The sequence below is a fragment of the Furipterus horrens genome, unplaced genomic scaffold (assembly GCF_987537825.1).
Source record: "Furipterus horrens unplaced genomic scaffold, mFurHor1.1.pri manual_scaffold_8, whole genome shotgun sequence".
Taxonomy (NCBI): domain Eukaryota; kingdom Metazoa; phylum Chordata; class Mammalia; order Chiroptera; family Furipteridae; genus Furipterus; species Furipterus horrens.
In genome coordinates this window covers 44,702-64,673 of record NW_028327178.1, presented here as the reverse complement: position 1 = coordinate 64,673, position 19,972 = coordinate 44,702, and the positions used below count along the sequence as shown (strand labels likewise).

Genomic DNA, 19,972 nt, shown 5'->3' with positions numbered 1-19,972 from the left:
AAAGAGTTGCGCTCCATCCCTGGTGATAGAGGTGTATTAAATCTATTATGATTATCAATTTTTCCTTGTATCTCTGTTCTATAAAACTTAAGTTTATGATATCAACTGCGTTGTGAATTTGGATCTGTCAGGTAAATTAAACTTCCTGATGTGAAGTGGTCTTCATGTCTAGTAACTCTTTTCACCTTGAGGTCTACTGTATGTCATCATATAATTTTAATTCGGTTTATGTTTGCATAATACAGGGTGGGGGCATATGTCGGTGTAGAGTTGTGATTTTGAGCAAGAAAAGTCATTGTTGTAAGATTACTTTATAATTATTAAATTATTTTACATATGAAGAAGTGTTCATTCTTTCACTTTGAATCTTTTTGTTTCTTATGTTTTAGATAATTCATAGTAGCCAACCTGTGAAGAACAGAAACGGGTGGCCAGACTGTTTATGGTGTACACGTCTCAGCTCTGAATTTAAGGAATAGTTTTCCTATTTTAACCTAGATTGTATCACATTTATAGACAACTGTGGTAAATAGGTATCATGACTCAATATCATATTAATATTTAGATAATACAGTTTGCGTCTTTTATTTTTTTTCTCTGAACAAGTCCTTCTCAGAGTAGTCCTTAATTTTATAAAGTATATTATTAATGCATTTCCTAATTAAAGCGCCCGTCCACAAATATACCCGATTCCCGGCTGTTTTTGTTTAAGTGGACCACTGAAAGGAGCGGGACTCATCTTAAGCACAGAGCCTGTACCGGACCGGGCTGGAGGTGAGAGGAGGGGCCAAGCCAAAGCCACGGGTCCGGCGGGTCCGGCCAGTTGGGGGTGGAGGGCGTTAATCGTGGCGGACAGGCTCAAGGCGAAGGCTGTTCTGGAGGAGAGATGAGCAACTGCGTGGATCTGAGGTCAGGAGCCGCCGGCCTCGAGTCTCCGTGGGCCACGAGGTGAAACTCAAGGCCAAATGAGACGCAGGCAATGAAATCCAGGAACATCAGGTGAGTCAGGTGGGGGATTTGAATTGAGGGCGTCAGGGAGCAACTACAGGCAACCATTGAGGAGCAGGAAAGGGCGGCCATATCATTTCCAGGGTACATGTCTTAGGTCCCAGTTAAAGTGACCAGTTTTGTTATTTAACCTAGATCAGGTCACATTTATAGACAACTTTGGTAAATAGGCATTATTATGTGTTTTTTAAATCTGTATTAAGTTACAGAACATGATGACACTTTTCATGTGTTACAATTTCTGTCATTGGTAGCATTTTCCAATTTTGTTCATACAGCTCTTGTACATTGTGGTTAAGTTTATTCCCGGTTTTTTAAACCTGTTTTGTTGCTATTGAGTCATTTAAAAGTTATGTCTGTAACTTACTATTTTTACATACAAAGTATTTATTTCTGCACTTTATTTCCTCACCAGCATACTATATTCTATGTGCAATATTTTTCAGGTGATTGTCATCAGTTGTGCTGTCAGCAGCAATGATCATTGAACTATTGTAGCTGTATATGACCTAGAAATAATGAAATGTTGAAAGAAAACAGAAAGGAGATAGTGTGAAGAGCTAGGAAAAGTTCTGTTACTCATGAATATATTAACGACAACATGAAATACATAATTCTTAGCTTTTTAATTAAGTTTAGGGCCTTGATGCATGGTGTTCTAGAAATGAGACGTATTTTGTTAGTGGAAATGTGCCCTGGGTTGGTAATCTGAGGAATACATAATGTAGAAAATATCCACATTTTAAAAAAGGAAAACTTTACCTGGTGAATTCTTTAATCTAAATCAGGAAGATTATTCTAAGTAGCACTCTGAAAGAGTTACTAAAGTGATTTATGTTATGTATTTATTTTGGTGGTTAATTTTATCATATTTTTAATTTTTTTAAAAGTATGTGTTATTGATTATGCTGTTATAGTCCCAATTTCTTTTCCCTTTGCTCCCCTCTTTCCATTACCTCCCTTCCCTGCAGCAATCTCACCCCCCTTAGTTGGAACCATGGGTCATGCATGTAAGTTTTTTTGGCCTCACCCTTTCTTACATTATTCTTAACATCCCCCTGCCTATTCTGTACCAACTGATTATGCTTGGTCCCTGGACCATTTCCCCATTTCTCTCCCTCCCCCCTCCCAGCTGATAACTCTCTAAATGATCCCCAAACCTATGATTGTGTTCCTGTTCTGGTTAGCTTTGTTGGATGTCGTTTTTATTTTTTAGCTTCACTTGTTGAGAGTTGTGAGTTTGTTGTCATTTTTGTGTTCCTAGTTTTTATCTTTTTCTTAAGTCAGTCCCTCTGACCTTTCCTATAATAATGGCTTGGTGATGATGAACTCGTTTAGCTTCCCCTTGTCTGGGAAGTACTTTATCTGTCGTTCCATTCCAAATGATAGCGTTGCTGGATAGAGTGAGTCATCCTGGTTGCGGGTTGCCTTTCATCCCATAGAATGCTGCTTGCCAGTCCCTTCCTGCCTGCAAAGTGCCCTGTGAGACTTCAGTTGATAGTCTTATAGGCATCCCCCTGTAGGCAACTCTGCGCCTCTCTCTTGCTGCCCCCAGGACTGTGTCTTTATCTTTCTCCTTTGGCATCTCAGTCATGATGCATCCTGGTGTGGTCCCCTCTGGGTCCAGCTTGCCCGGGGCCCGCCATGCTTCTGGGACCTGTATGTCCATCTCCGTCGCCAAACTTGGGAAGTTTTCCTCATTTTTCTTCAATTCTTGCTTCCTCATTCTGCACTGGTTGACTGTTTTTTTCTTCCTTGTGTTCCAAATCATTGATTTGAACCCCGGTTTCCTTCCCTTCACCATTGGTTTTGTGTGGATTTTCCTTTGTTTCACTTAGCATAGCCTTCACTTCTTCCTTTATGCATTTGCTGTACTTAAGCATGTCTGTCGAGCCTGTGAGCATCTTTATCACCAGTGTTTTGAACTCTTCATCTGTTAGGCTGGCAGTCTCCTCGTCTGTTAGGTTGGCTGTCTTCTCATTGCTTAGTTCTCCTACTGGAACCTCGATCCATTCCCCCTTTTGGGCCTTACTTCTACGACTCCTTATGTTGACAGACTCCTGTGTTTGTTTGCCTCTGTGTCTTAGGTAGGGCTGTTGCACCTGTTAAGTTGTAAGGGGTGGAGCCTTAGGTTCAGTGCAGGGCGACCCATTTCACCACATTGTGGTGCTGTATGCAGGGGAGGGGTCTGAGAGGGAACAATGCCACTTGCTCAGCACTTGCCCCTTTTCCAGGCACTTCTCCCACTTCTGCACTGGACTAGCGCCCCTCTAGCTGTTGCCCTGGCCGTCGTTCCCAGAGTGGGTGGGTCTGTGGACGTTCAAGGATCATGGGGGCCCTTTAAACAAGCGGACTCTGCTGAGAGACCAGCAGTTTCTGCCTCCTCCCCAACCCCCACTGGTTTGCACCGTCAGAAGCAATGAGGCTTGATTTTCCTCAGCGCAGGGACCGTGAGCTGCGTGGTCTGGTCTGGTGCGGGGAGCGGTCTCCAGGTGTCCTTCTTGACTTTTTAAAATGTGTGACTGCACTTTCCACCAGCCTGCCACTGCCACCTCTGCAGCCACCACACTGCGTCCTCTCTGCCCCAGCTCTGCCCCTCCTACCTGTCTGGATGAGTATTTCTTCTTTATATCTTTGTTTGTTGGACTTCCATGCACCTCATTTTCTGGAACTTCTGGTTGTCTCTAGTTTTGAGGTAGTTGTATTTTTTCTTAGTTGTAGAGGGAGACCCAGCGTGTCTGTGTAAGCCTCCATCTTGGTCAGAAGTGTCCAAGTTCTTACTTTTAAACAATTTTTTCCTATCCTCACCCAAGGACATGATTATTTATTCTATTTTATTTATTATTCAATATTATTTTTAGTATTTGTATTGCATTTTTCCATTACCATTTGTCCCCCTATCTCCTCTTCCATCTCCACCCATCCCTGTCCCCCTATTTATTTATTTTTATCCTCATCCAAGGACTTGTTTATTTATTTTAGCATGAGGGGGAGTGAGAGAGAGAGACTGAAAAAAAACACTGATGCGAGAGAGAAACATCAATCAGTTGCCTCTTGGACACGCTCCGATTAGGGACCAAATCCACAACCTAGGCACATGCCCTGACTGGGAATCGAACCTGCAACCTTTTGGTTTACAGGATGATGCTCCAACCAAGTGAGACACAGTTGTCAGTCTAAACAAATTATTAATTTTTAAAGCTTTCCTCAGTAACCTTTAAGAAGTCTGATCTTTGAAGACAGCATATGTGGGTGACAAACTCCCCAGGGGAAGCTCTCAGTCAGACACTGTCCAGGGTAACCAGGACCAGGGCCAGACTAAGGCCAGACTAGGGTCAGACAGGGCAGGGCTTGGGATTCAAGACAAATCTGCCAAGTTTCAGAAAGTCTTACCTAACCCAGCTGTGGAGGGCAGTGAGCTGTTCTGTGTTCTTGGCGGACCGTTGCGGTCATTGACCCCCTCACCTGCCCAACTGTGGTCCTCAAACAAGCCGCAGCTCTCTTGCATGGGTGGGAGACAATCACGGCAGAAACCAGGTGGGGCTGGCCACAGCTGCGGTAGCCACTGTGGCACTGAGTGAAGGGTGTGATGGAGGCAGCTGAGCATGCCATCCTGTCACCTCTGCTGCTGACGTCTTTTCTGCCCAAGGATGATCAACCCATCCCATCCAGGGCACTCAGAGTCAGGGGGAGGAGTTGGGAAGCAAACAGGTATAGGTGGAGTGGCTTTGGAGGCCCAGCATGTATCATAGGGACAAGACAGTGACCTCAGCTGCCTGACAGGGGACAAGAGCCAGCAGATGTGAGGCCGCAGTCACTCGTTGGAGCTTCCTCTTCAAACCAAGGGTCCTGGCTGCCTGGCACTGACAGGTGGGTGGGAGGACTGTGTGACACCCATCCCCCTGTGCAAGGGGATCAAGACTGTGTGAACTATGCAAGCAACCTGAAACACAAGTGCCTGTTTATGACTCAGCTTTGAGACCCACACGCCATTTTCACAACACAGATCAGCCCAGTTGGGTGAAGGAGGTTCTTACAAGGGCAGGGGTGACAACAGGTGGGTTGGGGGGACATCTTGGAGGCTGGCAGCCACACTAGGAATGTGGTTTGTTGTTGAAGGGGAGGGAAAGGAAACGGACCTCTCCTTACTGAGGCTGAATTGATCAGCCTTCTAAGAGAGTTCTAAGGTCAGTCCTGGTGGGGGGTGGAGGTGACCAACCACTGGCAGTCTGTGGGTTCCCCTCCCCAATGTATTTCAGTCCCAGCCCCTGTGCCAGCATTGCACCACGACTCTCCCTCTTTCATGGCCCATGCCAGCAGCCACAGAATAGTGAAAGTTCATGGTCTTCTCGCTGTTAGGGGTGGGCGGCTAGAAGGAAAGAAAACCCAAGACAAACGCTTTTAAATTTTTTAAAGATTAAATTAATTTCTTTTTAGACAGAAGGGAAGGAATGAAGAGAGAGAGAGAGAGAGAGAGAGAGAGAGACATCCACGGGTTGCCTGTCACACGCCCCCCACCAGGGACCTGGCCCGCAACCCAGGCATGTGCCCTGTACTGGGAATTGAATCGGCAACCCTTTGGTTCACAGGCCGGGTACTCAATCCACTGAGCCACACAGTCAGGGCCCAAAACTGTTTTGAGCAGTGGGAAAAACGTCTGGATAGGTGTATGGCATCAAATGGAGAGCACTTCGAAGGTGACTGAAGGTTAAACATGTAAGAATAAATACACAACTTTTTATAAATACATCTTGGGTTTTTTTTTGCCACCCCACACCCCATATACTGCTCCCTGGGTGGTAGCCTAACCAGATTGACTCCAGACTCAGGCCTTTGCAGCAGCTGAGTCTCTGTGGCTGGGAGCACTAGTTCTCTGAGGCCCTCCTGGAACGCTCTGCTTTCAGTGATGGGGGGAGTAAGGCGAGTGGGAGTCAAAGTTGTATGGAGACAAAACGTTTCAGCACAAGAGGCCAAACCACCAGGGAGGAGGTTGGTGTTGGCATCTCCATAGCATTTAAGGAACTATTTGTGTATGTAATCTCTTGTTATGAAAGTAGAGGATTTCTTTAACCAGTTACTTCTTTACAAATGACACTCTTGGGAAGAATCAAGGGCCCGTATACTTATCTGAAGTGCCCTCAGGGCTGCGTTGTAAAGTGCGTGGAGGCTGCATTTGTCCTATGGCTGTCAAGGTGCTAATGACTTACCCTCCCTGCAAACATAGGGTTTCTCCCCTGAGTATGTCCTCTGGTGTCTGATGAGAACCGACTTCCGTGCAAAGCCTCGCTCACACTCCCTGCAAACATAGGGCTTCTCCCCTGAGTGTGTCCTCTGGTGTGAGATGAGATGTGACTTCTGTGCAAAGCCTCGCTCACACTCCCTGCAAACATAGGGCTTCTCCCCTGAGTGTGTCCTCTGGTGTGAGATGAGAACTGACTTACGTGCAAAGCCTCGCTCACACTCCCTGCAAACATAGGGCTTCTCCCCTGAGTGTGTCCTCTGGTGTGAGATGAGAACTGACTTACGTGCAAAGCCTCGCTCACACTCCCTGCAAACATAGGGCTTCTCCCCTGAGTGTGTCCTCTGGTGATTGATGAGAACTGACTTATCTGCAAAGCCTCGCTCACACTCCCTGCAAACATAGGGCTTCTCCCCTGAGTGTGTCCTGTGGTGTCTGATGAGATGTGACTTATCTACAAAGCCTCGCTCACACTCCCTGCAAACATAGGGCTTCTCCCCTGAGTGTGTCCTCTGTTGTCTGTTGAGCTTTGACCTGTCATTGAAGCCTTGCCCACACCCTCCATACTTGATTGTTATAATTCTTGACGCTCCTACTCCCACGAATAATTTCTCTGTGTCCTCTGGATTCGCCTTCTGGCCTGTGCTGAGCTCTTCCTCCATCATCCCCTCATGCTCATTCAAGCTCCCCATTTGTTTATCGGGAGGTTCAAACAAGGCCCCTGAAACCCTCCTTTGCCTGATCCTTTTAAGCAAAGGTTTGGACCTTTCTTTGGCTGCTCGGCCTTCCCCTGTGTCCTTCCGGCTGTGTGTAACGGCATGGTGCTGCTGCTGCTGACTCTGCTCCGCTGGGCAGCAGTCCTCTGACGGAAGGTGTTTTCTCGCAGATGTTCCCGGGAGAATCTGAGAGGGGTGACTGCGTTTCACATGTTGGCTGAGGAATTTCTCACAGAAGGCGAGAGAGCAGGAGGGACATGGGTGGACCTCTGGCTTTTGTTCTGCTGAAAGAGAAAGTTTTGGTCAGCGGTGACCTGGACAAGGCTGCCTCAGCTGCACACTTGGTTTCCTGATAAGACCTGTCTCACCAAGCAGTCTTATAGTGTTGACAATGCAAGCTCTGTCCCCCACACTGTTCCTATTTTTCTTTCTATTTCTATGCACTGCAATGTTTTCAGAAAGCAGAAAGCCCGTATCATGGGTCGTGCCTATACATAGGCCAGACTAGGGACTTTCAAGTAGCATCAGAGGCTGTTCCACTCCCTGTGTGGATGGAACTGCAGTGACCTTTCCCATGTACATTATCTTCTAAGTCATAGTAAAGAGAGAAACCACAGGCCCCAACTAGCAATTGCTTCTCTCAGTTTTCTCAAATTATAAAATAAAATAGGTCCTTCCTCAGCCTCACACCAAGTATTCACATTTGATTTCATTTAGTGTTAGCCCATTTCAAATACACTAGGAAGTCCTGTTTTAAAATAGTTATCCAACCACAGTTCCAACACACCCGACTCCCATACCCATGCAGCCCATCCGCATCTTCTCTCACTTATAGATGAAGTCATCACTGTGGGATTCTCCACTGAGGTTCATTTTCCAAAATTTAACAAAGCCTAATTTTAGAACAGAGTCACGCCCTAGCCTCTGCGGGGCTCTCAGGCCATCACACTCTCCTGCTCATGCTGCAGCTCAAAACAGCACAGTTGTTCCCATCTCGCCAAGGAACGTCCAAGTGGCTCAGCTTGTATCAGCTTCTGGACCTCTGTCTGATTTGCATTGTTACCCTCCATGTTGAGGTCGAGACCGAGTGGCCCTCAGCCAGCTCAGTATCCCCCACCACCACTTCCCTGCACTAGCTGCCCCTCTACCTGGGATCCTTTGCCCACAGGTATTGTTGTAAGTGTTCTCCCTGGACAGGACCCTCCCTGAGCACCGGCCACACTGCACCCTCCCGTCACAGTGATCCCCAGGTACTGGTTGTGGATTCCTTTTCCCTAAAGCACTAATCGCTGTGTGATATTGTGCACATGGCAGCATGCGTCCCTGGGTCTCCCTCCTTCGCCCGTCAGCTGCTCAAGACGCAGTGATTCTCATGTTTATGCTAATCGGTATCTCTAGTTCCCAGAACTCTGTGTGGCATAGAGTAAGAACTCACAGAACAACTACCTGAAATAATGAATAAGTGCATATTAACATACACATTTCATCTAGAAATACAAAGTAAGAAGAAACAGCTATAAAAAGGTTAGAAAAATCTGCCTTGGTGAGAGATTTGGTTATTGTTTAAAAACTTTTTTTTGCTCTGACCATGGTGGCTCAGTTGGTCGGGTGTTGTCCCACAAATTTAAAGGTCACGGGTTTGATTGCTCATCAGGGCTCACGGCTGGGTTGAGTGTTTAGTCCTCAGGGTCAGGGTGCGTACAAGAGTCAATGAGTCAATGAGAGAGGTTTCTCTCACACATCGATGTTTCTCTCCCTCTCTCCCCCCCCTTCCCTTCTCTCTAACAATAAATAATTAAAATCTTCTTTAAAACTTGAGTTTTTCGGCCTCTAAGCCTTTCAGCACTATATGCTGTTGTGTATTTAGTGCATGAAACGTTTTAAAAATTGGAACACAAAGAAAATAAAAATTGTTCCTAAGAGTTAAATACATGTGAAATCACTCCTTGATTTCTGAAGCATCTGACTTGAAACTGTACTGACTTTAGAGTGGAGTTGGACTGTGAACATTTCTACGAGAGTTCTCTCTTTTACTTCTGTCTTGAAGGAGAACAGTGGTGCCCACCTCTCCTGGCCGCGAGCTCTGTCTTCCACTTGCTGCCCCACTTGATGCCCAGCTCCTGGCCGTACTCGTCTCCGTACCAGACCAGCAGCTCACAGCCTGGCCTGATGACCCAGCAGGTTCGGTAGAAAATCTGCCTGTGATACTGAAAGGCCACCAGGTTCCGTTCTTCATCATCCCGGGCACAGTTCACATACCTGGTATTGAGGGAGAGGAAGAAAAGGAAAAACACAGTAGTGAGTTTCCACTACCTGTCACATCCACGTCCAGCTCCTCACTGATGCTTAAGGTCCTCGGGGTTTGATGTCACCCACTCCCCCCAGTGCTCCTGGGGAGCCTTCTGTTCAACATCTGAGCCTCTGTCAGATGTCATATGAATATCTGTCTCCAAGTCCTGCTCATGGGGCTCATCTTGCCTAAGACCATTTTCCAAAGCCCAGTTCCAGACTTAAGATCCACCCCGACTGGCCATGAAAGCCAGCTCCCTCTAGCTTCTGTAAACGCTAAGTTGAGTTCTGTTTCACACCAGAAACCTGGTGCTTGATCTAGACTGTGCTTCTAGATTCATCATCATCATCGGCAGCCGTCCGTCTCGAGAGACGATGGTGTAGCTTCTTAAGAGTCTATCTGCACCGCCGAGAATGGCTGTGCAGTCCGACTCGGGAGTGACACAGTATCTGTCTCCTCCCGTGTTGAATCGACATCTTGCGATGACGCTGGAGTGTCCTCTCCAGTGAAGCTGAAGCTACAGAGCCTGGGCAGGGTGATATGGAGGGTCTGCTGTTGCCCATGCAGCAGACCCCCCCTCTCTTCGCAGCTGAAGGATCCAAGAGAAAGACGGAGTCAATACAGCTTGGCTTCAGGTGCGCCGCAGGAGTTGCCGGTGTTGACTACAACGTCAAACCGCCTTAGGGACTCCGGCTCCGGATTTTCTGTCGGAGTTTACTCCCTTAGCCTTTCCCCTGAAGAGGTATGCCGCAAGGCAGCGGAGGTTTTTTGGAGTCAGAGTTTTCCTTCTCTGATGTGCCCTGACTGGAAGATCGAACCAGCGACACCTAGCCCGCAGGCCGACGCTCAATCCACGGAGCCAAACCAGCCAGGGTAAAATAAATACATACATACATACATACATACATACATACAATTGTAAAAAAAAAAACATAGTGCTATCTTCAAAAAAAAGAAAAAAAGAAAAGAGGCAGCAGCTTTTATGGCGGAGGTGCCACACACATCCTAGGCTCAGTTGGAAGTTGCTCTGTCCAGCAGAGGCTTCGTGACCATGGCGGAAGAAACTTTTTACCCAGGACACTTTGTTATGTCTAGGAGAAAGAACGTGACTGCCTCTCTAGTGCAGACCAGCCCCTAAACCTTCATCCCTTGTGCCTTTTATTGAAGAGGATGCATACGAGAGATACAAGGCTAAAACTCATAAATCGTCTATAGCCATTACGCATTTGACAGGAACAGATTACGCATACCAGTACAGGGGCCACAGTGACCAGTCTGTGTCAGGGTCCATAAAACATCTTGGCGCCACACTGGAACTAAGGGCGAGGTTTCATACACTCCTTGCTAGAGACTATTTATGTTCCATTAATGATAAAGAAAGCAAAGCAAGTTCTAAAACATGAGTACAATACGCATTCTTTAATCCAATTCCCATGACAACCCTCTGAGTGGCTGTCAGTCGTGTTCCACACACAGCCTTATGTTGAGACTTAGAGACAAGCACGGCCAGGACGCCGGTGGCTCGTCATGCTCAGACAGCGGCTACAGTTCCTTAAACCACAAGGAGAGGTTGCCCACAAGCTTTGTTTTTTTTTTTTTTTCAATTTTATCTTTCGTTTTTATTCAAGAGTATACTCACAGGCAGCACTTTCCAATTACGCTTTTAAAATAAAGGCCAAAACCAAAAAGAATCTGCAAATATGACAGTGCTTAAAGAATGATTGTCATCATAATTTACACTCTAAAATGTCCTGTGGAGTTAAATACTTTATACATAGATTGTGTAAGAGCGATGTCATTTAAAATAAACAACAAAAGAACCCACAGGTCACGGGTGAATTTGTCGTTGAGGATAAACATCAGTTTCAGCCTTCCAGAGTATGAAAACCAGCAACTAATTCATCCTGTGACAGAATACAAACTGTGCTTCACATTTTGGACTTTAAAGTTTCTTTCTGCAGCAGCAAATCAGCATATCTTTGCTGAAGTCCCTTTTCTCTTTCCTGTTGTCGCTGAACATCTTCTTTAAGACACTCCAGCCTCCAGAGAATAGCAGAATCTTCATGTTTCCTGAGTTCTTCAAACGTGTGTACCTCCAAGTAAGCCTGCTCAATTTGATCCCATAAGTCATTCACCTGTTTCATGAGCCCCATAGTATGGGACTGGTAACCCCCGAGCAAAATTTCTATCTTCTTTCCCGTCTTTGCAGCTCTCTTGGCTTCTGTCATCATGTGACCTCTGTTAATCTCGAGCCTCTTTTCCAGTGACTCGATTCTGTCCTTTTTGCTTGCTAGGTTGGCCCGTGTGCAGGGGCTCTGTCTAGGGAGATACAAAACCTGACTATAGCATTCTTCCCACACCTGGTTATAAGCTTCGCTTGAGAGTTCTCCATGACTCATACCTTGTTTTACCACTTCCATCTCCCGTACCAGAACATCCTGGGCCTTTTTCATCTCTTCTTTAGAGAACTTTTCATAAGGGCTGTGTTCCAGATAGGAAACGTGCTCTGAATTATTGGTAGCAAACCCTACCTTTTTTCCTTTTTTATTTCCAGATGGTTCATAAGGGTGATGTAGAAGGTCATAATGAAGCACTGCGATCGTTTCTTTTTTGATTAGTTCTTCGCTTTTCTGTAAATCTGTTAAAGGTGGTTCTACATTTAAGGCTCTTAGAGTAGTTTCGTTTACTTCTGATGGTCTTGGAAGATCTTTCTGGCCAGCTTTGTGCGTTCGTTTCATTTGCTTCACACGCTTTGCGTCTCGCATGGCCTGCTTTCGTGCATCCACATCAGCAGCATCTTCAATGTATGTGCCATCTATTTCACGGTCTTCCAACTCTTTCTCAGCATTTTCTGGTAGAACAATTTCAAAGTCATTCTTGGAGGCAGGAAGGCTCATCAACCCTATACGGAGGTGTTCACGAGACTCTCTTTCCACCTGCTTCACATAAGAGGGATCACGGTAGTCTGCCATTCCATCCTCAGGATCAGTGTTTAACTTGTCTCGAAGAGGAGTTCTGCCTGGGGTGGAGTTAACTGGTTTGGGAGTTGCCCCACTCCAGGGAGTCAGCCCTTCAGATCCATGAGAAGGGATCCCGAATGGGGTAGAAAGAACTGTGTTTGGAGTCTGTACAGCCTGCCACTGTGGAGTCACACCCGAGCAGTCACTCTCATGCAAGGGTGTGTTAAGTCCACCTTTTAATGGCGTATCCACAGTGGTCAGGACCACGAGGTTCTGGCCTTCCTGGAGCATTCTGTCCTGGGAAGCTGGTGTTCGTGGTATTCTAAGAGCCATGCTCTTGTTGGTGACATTGTACTCAGACAGAAGAGTACTGGAAGCAGAATTGGTTATGCCCGACTCCTCAGCAGTCTGACGTGCAATTTCACTCGCTTTGCCTACCTTCACAACTTCCTGCAGTTCTGCACCTGAAATCTGAGGGGCAGGAAGTACTAGTTTACTTCTCCTTTTAGTAAATTTAGAAACACCACTAGTTTGAAGAATAGCTGATGGTAAACCCGATCTTTCTTTCCTTTTCAAACGCTGCTTGTCTTTTTTCCGATCTCGTCCTTCTTTCTCAGATCTTAGCTCGCCATCAAGATCCTGTCGTCTTAACTTCCTGAAATCTGCATCAAGAGCCTGGTAGTTCTCCTCAGACGTATCATAGAAACCAAGAGCAGGCTTTTTTTCAAATGGGATTTCAGCATTATAATCAACCCCTCTCTTCTTTCTTCTTTTCTTCTGAATTTCTATGCCAGCTGCCCAAAGTTCTCTTCTCTTTTGGAGGGCAGCAAGACGCCTTGCCTCCTCCAACTGTTTCTCTCTCGCTTTCCTCTTGGCCTTCTTTCCCTGAGTATTAGCCAGCCGGGCTCTAGCTTCAGAAAGGATCTCAAGTTCATCCTCATCCATATCCATTGGATCAGGACGTGCTGGCTTTGTTTCTGGATTTGAAGCTATTTCTCCAGGTTTAAGTTTTCATGAATCGTCTGTTTCCTCTTCGTTGTCTCTTTGGGATGCTTTATCCAGAAGAAATTCATAGTGTTCTAAGCACTGGGCAGCTGTTCTTCCAATGATTGGAGCAATGGTCCGCCACTGCGTTGACATTAACTTGGCCAAATGCAAGAGTTTTTCCTCTTCTTCTCTGGACCATTCTATTTTCTTGATGCTTGGATCCAGCCACTCACACCATCTGGCTTTGCACTGCTTTGCCGATTTCCTAGGCAGCAATGAAGCAACCCTAGACCACTGATTTTTCCCATATTTCATAACAGCTGCTTTCAGAAGTTCATCCTCGGTATTCCTCCACATGCCCCCCTTAATCACAATTCGAGGCATTTTGGCGGCGGGGTGTCTCGGCAAGTGGCTTCTAGATTAGCTCACATCATTCAATACTCAGCCGAAGTCTATCTTCTCTTGAGAGGTCTTTCTCCAATTGCTGCAGTTTTCTTAGGGTAAAATTAACTTGTCTCCCCCAAGGTTCCCATAGAAACCTGGAGGCCTCTCTGTCTCAGCAAAATAACAGAGCAATAATAGTTGATTCACATTCTCTTTTCCCTGATTAAAAAAAAAAAAAAAAAAAGCTGCTAATGAAAGGGGCTCATGACCACTCCTCTGCAGGCCTGAGAATGCGGCTCTAGTTAGAGGTGATGCTGGGCTGCTTTGCTGCCTGCACTGGTTCAGGCTGTCCTTGGTTTAGGCTATCCTGGCACTGTGCACTTCTGTAAAGTTAGGAAAACTGTAGTCATATACTTCTAAAAGCAATGATTTAATGTCTGTCTGCAGTAAGTCCTTCATAAGGACACGGTTTGTGTGATCTCTTTAAGTAATAAATAACTTGGTCTAAACTGGAACCACAGTAAGTGCTTAATTAATGTTAGATGAAGTAAAGTATAATCCAGTATTCCAGTACATCTAGGCTCTTCGAGGTTTCTTTTCCCCATTGCCCAAAGTTTGTCTAGCATACATCTTTATATTTTGAGGATGTACACTGTATTTTTATCTCCTTTTTTCCTAAATGTCTCCTGATATGAAAGAATCCCATGTGGAGAACAAAAGAAACAGGATTGAGGGAGGCCACCAAGGGGGCAGGATGACAGGGAAAGCCTGTGGCAGACAAGAGTCCTCTCGGGCACCCAGAAACTGATCGACCGTACCTCATCCAGTTGGCCCAGGATTCGTCCTTCCCATCCACATACTCATAGCAGTTTCTGCCTTTGGTGATCTGCGTTTCAGGAGAAGAAGTTAAAGGCTTTTTTTGGTGGGGAGGTAACAGAAGAATTATTTCACTATACTGTCATCGAAGCTCTTTCAGCTCACACGGGAATTCAACCGCCAGTTGCGACCACAGGATATTTTTCTTACTCATCAGGATATATTTCTTACTCATCATGTACACATATGAGTCTGTCCCATCAGAGCAGGAGCCTATAAGGGAGGAGCCAGTGCCTTGTGTGTGTACCACTTTGCTCCCAGTTACCCTCTGGTCCTTTTGTTTTTAAAGAATTTATTTATTTTTAGAGAGAGGGGGAGGGAAGGAGAAAGAGGAGAGAAACATCCATGTGTGGTTACCCCTCACGTGCTGACTGTGAATCGAACTGGCGACACTTTGGTTCGCAGGCCAGCACTCAGTCCACTGAGTCACAACCGCCAGGGGTACCTTCTGATCCTTAAACAGGAGGAGCTTCCCATTCACGCAAAGCCCATTCAGTACACAGAGCTAACCATATTATTTATCCCCATCTATGTCTAGCATGTAGAATGTGAGGTCCTACCAGGCCTCAGGAAGGATGTTGGAAGCCAGAGGGCAGGGTAGGAGGCAAACACTTCTCTCACCAGCCAGGAGTACCCGCCTTTGGCTGCCTCTTCATCGTCTGTGATGCGACCCTCATAAGGGCCAAAGTGCAGAACCACAGGCAGATCAGAAGCCTCGTTCCACACTCCAAGCCCAGCCTCAGGGATGCCTGATGTTGTAATTCTCAGCCCAGGCGGTAGAGTGAGGGCTGAGCGGTCGGGATGCCCCTTCTCCACTGCATGATCTTTTACAAACGTAGGGGGCCCGTGCACAGCACAGCTGTCAGTGAAGAAGTTCTGACACTTCTCACAATCTGGAGGCGAGAAGAACAGGGGTTAGGAGTTTCTGAATACGGAGAGCTTCAAAGAGAGCGGAGGCCCTCACCTCACTGAGGCTCCATCCTGCTCTCCTGGTCACTGGAAGAAGGGAATGATTTGGGGACCAAGTGGCTAGATGAAATTATGTAGCAAGACATAATGTGCCCCTTTGGGAGGGTCATTCACAGAGGTAGTCATCATCCTGGGGCTCGCTAACCTCTCGGTACACATGGCTCTTTCTTTCTCGTAGGCTGTACATCTTCACGTCAACCTCCTTTCTCTTGGGGTATGAGTTTGAGGAAGAAGAGCAGGCGAGCTAGGTTGGTGGGGTCTGGAGCGTCAGTCTCTGTTTTGTCAGAAAGCACACAATCTCCTCCCCTGAAAGCATCACCCGTCCTTTCTACGTACTCTGGTATTTCCCTCCATTCACTACTGGTTCAGAGAGACTATAAGAGTCCACACTGACTAGAGATGGAGGATTCAATGTCAGTTTCTAGATCGTCCCATGATCAGGTGTAACTTCCTAACCTTCACTCGGTTATAAAATATTGATTGAGGGCACATTACGTGTCACCATTAAGCAAAGGCCTGAGCATACGACACCAAGGATGTACGGTCGGGTTGCTATTATCACAGGTGGGTTTATTGGACAACTCACATATGTCAATAGTTTTAAATTTAATGTAATGCTTTCAAACAATATATGAATAATGTGTCCTTATCTTGACTTTACACATCAGCATTCAGGAGCTAAGAGAATTTATAAGATCAGCCCAAAGCTCCAGTGCTGACTTCAGTGTCAGCTTTGTCCAGCTTAAACCCAGGACTATCCCAAGTGCGCCCCACACACCTAGGCCATACTTATCATCCATTCCAGAGGACTTAGAGGAGCTGTAGCGTCCAAGTGATTCTATCTTACCCAATTTTCGTCTAGAGCGCTCTCCAGAGGTCCTTGCTTGTCCAGGAGGGGCCACGGGTTTCTGGGCATGCTCTGAGCCACTTGCAGCAGTCAGCAAACTAGTCATTGTGGACAATTCCTTCAAACTAGATTCATTGCTTACTGGTGGTCTGGAGATTGCCTTCAATGTGAGAGTCACATATTAAAAGATAAGATGCATTTATTTAATTTTAAGGGCTTTGATATATTTCCACATGTATGAATCTAAGTAACACTTCAACAGCCCCTGGAAATACCGGAGGAGTGTGGATATCAGAGGGAGAAGAAAGGGCCTGTATGGATACTGAATTCAAGACCAAATTGATGCCTTAGGCTGTTTTATTTCAGGTTTCTCTATGATAGTGAGAGTAAGGGGCATTGGGAAGAGAGTAAACAAATAGTTGGCAGAAACATATCTAGACACTAGTGAAAATGATGCTCAAAACTTCAAATTGCTATATTTTGGAAAGTACATCTGTAATTAATTAGATTAGCTGGTTCCCGTTCCCACCAATTTTGTTTGAATAAGGTTGTACCACTAGCTAGTTCTCTTCATCTTCTGGATCTATAACATACTCATTGTTAATGTCATGGCAAAGATGAAACACGACAATGTTCACCAAAGCGTTGTGTGAGCTGTGTAACACAGTCTGAATGTGAGATCATGGTCCTCCTATCAACTTACCCCTCAGCTATCTCCATATTGAAATCTAACAGAAATTATCTTCAGCGTTTGAGGATCCGTGGTAGTTTAATTTGTAAATGTGAAATCATTCATTCAGCAAAAGTTCAGGGGCTCTCAGGGTCCCTGGGACTCCTGAGAAGAATCAGGTATGGACCAGCCTCTCAAAGAGCTCTCAGTGCAGAGGCAGGCAGGCTGAGCCCATGAGTCCGAACAGGATGAGAGTGGCCAGGTTAGCGTTCAGAGGAAGAAGCTGTTACTTCTTCCTACACAGATGGGCATTTGAAGTCAGTTCAAGGTGGACGAGTGTCTGTCAAATAATGAGTAACCTGTGTGACGTCCTTAAGACATTGTACTACTTGATTTTTACAATTATCTAACCTGAAGCTCCTCATGGTTGGGGGACAGGGGGCCCTTTCTGAGTGGGGTGCTCTGGTGCCAGGAAGCCTATATCCTCCTTCACCTGGGACCATCTGCTGTGCAAACCGCCTATACATCAGTATGCTTCCCTCCGTCAGAGGGTCTCAGCGCACCTGTCACTTCAGTGCAGAAGAAAAGGAATGCGGTGGAAACTATCAGTTGGATGAACTATGTAACGGTATATGGCTGAGAGTGTAAACTTGGTACCACGGTGAAAGTTTCAATGTAAGAGGTATGGAGTAGGAGCTATGGGTCAGCTTGCACCACCGCCGATACCGTGATCTCAGGCATCTAATGAAGCATTTCTACATCTCTGAAACTCTCTGCATTTTGCTACTCTTACCTGCATTGTATTCATGGGGAAGAGTTTCTTGTCAACAGGATCTGGGAAATACTCACCTTTGGGTGTTTACTGTGTCCCCCTCTGAAGGCCACCGAAGGTTTGACTAAAAGATAAGGAGAAATCAGTGCTTTGGTTGGCAAATATTTCCAAAATCTGGAGATGCTCATTAGGTGCACAGAATTTGGAACCAGAGAGCAGTCCAAGGGCAATCCAAGGGAGTGCTGGGAATGTTTTCTGAGCTATCGTTAAGGCCTGTGTTGCTACGGGGGGGCACCAACTAATATTCTTAAGAAGTTGTAAAAAACTAGACAAAGTGTCATCTGTGCTTAACGCTACCTTTACAAATTAGCTATTATATTTATTAAAAAATAAACTGGCCTTTCACGGCAGAAATAAAAGAAAGGCCATGTAACTGTGCAGGAACTCCATTTAGGCAACACGACCCGTTCCCCTTTCTGTTGTCTTCACCCCGACAGCCTAAGGGCCCCACGGCCGCCTCGCCTCCTTCCTATCTAATGCTCCACGTTTCACACTCTGGCCGTCCACCCGCTCCCTCAATCATCAGATTCTGGTCAGCAGCGACCAGTCCGGGGACGGAGCCTCAGGTCTGTTGACCTCAGAAACGGACTTTCCATCAAGGCAAAGGTAACATGTTGCTTTCAGCTGTTTCAAGCTCAGACCCCTGAAAGCAGACCGTCCCTGCCCACGATGGGCTCAAGGAAACTAGACCGGGCGAGTCGGTGGCCGACACCAGAGGCCGATGCAAAGGTGAGCTGCTCCCTACCCCGGCCCAGGACCCAACTCCCTTAATCGCGGGGATCAGGAATCTTCCCGCGTGTGCCCCGCGCGGGCCGTCGGCACTGGGGTCTCACGGCCCTGCCCACCCGGCCGACCTGCCTTCTCTCTTGTGATGGCCACTCTTCTGAATCGGTCGTTTCTTATCCGCTTTTATATCTTTATGCAGTCACCGCTTACTCACGCATGTACACATACGTGTAATCAACCCCACATTCGGAGAGTTCCCACGAACGCGCCGGCCGCACAAAGCACCGTTCTGCGCCCCGCTGGCCGCTGACGCTCGTCAGCTCCTGAGACGCAGCCGCGGCCCCGGCGCTCACCTGGCTGCCGGGGGGGTCCACTCCTCGTCGGAACCCTCGCTGTCCTGCGCCCGGGGCCCGGCGGTCCGCCTGCGGTGGCACATGAAGGCTGGCCGCGGCGCTCGGAGACCTGGGGAGGAGCAAGATGTCCGGGTGAAAGCAGCAGCCCGAGGGGGACCAAGCACCGCAGAGCCAGTGCGACCCGCTCCCACGGGGCGGGGAGGGGGGGTCCGGAACGAGGCGCCGCGGTCCCCGGCCCGGGGTGCGTGTGTGTGCGCGCGTGTGCGCAGTCCGCCCCCGTCGGCGTCTGCCTGGACGTTACCGAGGCCGACGAGCACTTCGTAGTTGCTCTTCACGTTCCGGTAGCGGCGCTTCTCCCAGTCCCCCATCGCCGCCCAGTCTTCCCGGGAGAAGTAGACGGAAATGTCCTGGAAGGCGTCTCCGGCCTGCGGAAACGGGATCGCTCAGGGCTCGTCGCGGCGACCGAGAACGGCAGCCGGCCTCCCCCGCCACCCCCGCCCTGGGTGCAGGGGGCGCGCCGGGTCCCTCCCGGCCGTGCCCGGGGCGCCGAGACAGCGGGGTCCGCACGGGCGCAGGCGGGGCCTCCCCAGGCCAGCGGCCGCGGAGCTCTGGGGCCCCCGCCCCCCGCCGACGCCGGAGCTCACCTTTGGCTTGCGCCCGGTTCTCCCCGCTTCTCCCTCAGGGCACCCCCGCGGCCCGGAGTCGGGGTCCATGGTCTCCCAGCCCCGAGGCCCAGGCGCCTGTGGAAGGAGAAGGTGCCGAGCGGGCTGAACGCCTTTCCCGCCGTCGGCGGGGCGTCCGGACAGGGAAGACGTGGGGACCCAAGGGGACGAGGGGATGGGTGGGGCGCAGGCCGGGCGGTCACGGCGATGCGCCCGCGGGGGGTGCACTGCGCCCGCGAACCCCCGGCCCGCGCGGCCGCCTCAGCAGAAGCGCCGGCTCCCGAGCGCCCGCGCGCGGCGGCCCCGACGGCGACCGGATCTGGGGAAACCCGCGCGTGACGCAGGCGCGGTCTGCAGCGGACGGGAGTGTCTGAGGCGCCGGGCCTCGCGGTCCCTCAGGATAAGCTCGGGGGCGTCTCAGGCCGAGGGCATCTCCAGCGCCCGGGGGGAGAG

The 19,972-nt window shown here is 48.1% G+C and overlaps 1 pseudogene; it reads right to left on the bottom strand.

Moving 5' to 3' along the window:
- Window positions 1–858: 858 nt before the first annotated feature.
- Window positions 859–19,270, bottom strand: LOC150002414 (histone-lysine N-methyltransferase PRDM7-like; annotated as a pseudogene).
- Window positions 19,271–19,972: the final 702 nt, after the last annotated feature.